Raw genomic sequence first — 2,593 nt, 5'->3', positions numbered from 1 at the left:
TTTAAGAGTTTAAGAGTTTTAAGAGTTTAAGAGTTTTTAAGAGTTTTAGCCAAATGTTTTATAATATAGTATAGATAATTGGAATATAAAATCTTTATTGTACATCTGTTAAATATATTTGGTATCAATTTTTTTGAATTGATACATGTTGATATTGATTTTCTATCAACTTTAAGTTACATATACGAAAACTTGTCATTTAAAATTTGAGTGATATTTTAAGTTTCTAGGTAACAAATGTGATCTTTTAAGTGTTTTTAAGTACAAAGAATAAAACTTACAAATGTTCAAACAAAATATTTAAGTTGCAATGGTTAATATTTAACTAGTTGTGTACCCGTAAGGTAAACGATTTTGAAGCTTTAGTGGTCTTGTTAGAGAAGATTTGATACGAAAACGTTGACCCCAAGTTAATTAACGTAGAACCTTCGTATGAGATAGATTAGGCAACAAATATCTCAGGTATAGGATTCTTCAACTAACTTAGAGCAATCCTTGACCGTTAGTTAGGAAACTAAGAACCAAATGAATCTAGAACGCCACAAGATCATGCTCACAATCTTGATAAGTTCTTGAACTACGAACGCTCTTGCAAGAAATTACAACTCAAAAATGAGTTAAAGTAAATAATAAAGTGTTTATAATTCAAGGATGATGATGCAAATGATTACAAATGACTCCTATTTATAGAGTTCTAAAGACACTCTAAAAGACTTTCTTTAAAAGTTGGGACTTAAATTTCAATCAAGAATTAAAGGCATATCTCTAATTGATGAATCTAGACATGTTTTACATCCTTATTCAAAGACTTTTGGTCACCTAAACTTTAAGATAGGCCAAAAAACGGATTGGGATTTCTTTTCAAGTTTATTGGGTTCAAATAGAACTTAGGACAAAAGAAATGGTTCAATTTGGGCTCCAAAATAATGGTTAACGATTTTATTCTTTGAAGTGGCCCAAAAACTTGCAATCTTCAACACAAATGTTTCTTTTAAACTCCTTCGTTGATCCAAAAATCCAATAAGCATAATATCATATGTTACATGCAAATCTGTATTGGACTTCAATGCATTTGCTTGAATTTTTGCAACTAAGCTCATCAACATTTCCTTGATCAGTTTCGATCTTGATCTTGTAATTGGGTCATCTTGAATTTCAAGGGATCTTTCGACGCTGGTTGGGTGGTCTTCATCATTCTCTCCCCCTTGGAAATGATTCGTCCGCGAATCACTACCTACATCATAAGGAGAAAGATCAACAACATTAAAAGTAGAGCTTACTTGATACGCACCAGGAAGATCTAGCTTGTAAGCATTATCATTGATCCTTTGGATGACTTGGAATGGTCAGGTCCTCTAGGCTGCAACTTTGATCTTCTCTTTGTCGGAAACCATTCTTTCCTCAAGTGCAACCATACCCAATCTCCGAGTTCAAACACAACTCTCTTCATGCCTCTGTTTGCTTGTTTCATGTATTGATTTCTCTTCTCAATGTTGAGTCTTACCTTCTTATGCAATTGTTTCACTAATTCAACATTCCTTTTCTCCATCTAGATTAGTACGCTCTTCAATAGGAATAGGAACAAGATAAAGGAGACTCAATGGATTGAAGCCATACACAATATCAAACGGAGAATAGCTAGTAGAAAAATGCACACTTCAATTATAAGCGAACTCAACAAATGGCAAGTAACTCTCTCAACTCTTCGAGTTCTTTGAAATAGCAGCTCTAAGTAATTGAGACAAAGTTCTATTAACTACTTCAGTTTGTCCTTCAGTTTGCGGATGATTTGCATTAGAGAATAAAAGCTTAGTACCCAGTTTACTCCAAAGCACACGTGACAGGCTAGGATCGTTCTTGTTCACCCAGTGGGCACTAAGTCCCCATAGTGGCGGTGCAAGTGCACGCCGACACTATGATCGCTTGCAAGTAATAAAGTGATAAAAAGTACCGAGATCGTTCCACAAGGAAGTGACTACTGAGATTCAGAGACTTTTCATGAACTTCTTGCACAAGTTTTGAGTTGTAAATAAAAGTTGGATTTTTGTTTATAAAAAGACTGAAAGAGGACCGAACTAGCCAAAAAGTAAAAGAGTTGTTTAACAATAAAATGGTTAGACTTTTATGAGTTGTTTATAAAAATTCCAATCTCTCGATAAAATTAACAATAAAATGGTTAGACTTTTATGAGTTGTTTATAAAAATTCCAATCTCTCGAAAGTGAACTTTTACAACCGGGTCTCATAAAATTCCATAAGGTTTTTACTTTTACCACTTCGAGACTTGCCGATATAGCCAAAAAGTAAAAGAAATACGATTCTTACCTAAATCCCTTTTGTGATAAGAATACCCATCGCTTAACCCCTAGCTAGATGCATACAAAATTCACGTCTCCACGTAATTATCAAAGACTCTCTCGAGTTCTTTGTGCATCACGTAAGCCGTATTTCAGATCCGCCCATCTCTGGGTCTAAGATCTAATATTAACACTTCAAAGTGAGCGGCTTATCCGCGTCGAGTTTAAATCCCGTCTTAAGTGACCAAGTTACGAAGTGATAAAAGATAAAAACACTCAAATATTATATAAACATCA

This window comes from Cynara cardunculus, assembly GCF_001531365.2.
Source record: "Cynara cardunculus var. scolymus isolate 2C chromosome LG 1, CcrdV1, whole genome shotgun sequence".
Classification (NCBI taxonomy): Eukaryota; Viridiplantae; Streptophyta; class Magnoliopsida; order Asterales; family Asteraceae; genus Cynara; species Cynara cardunculus.
This window is presented reverse-complemented; position numbering follows the sequence as displayed.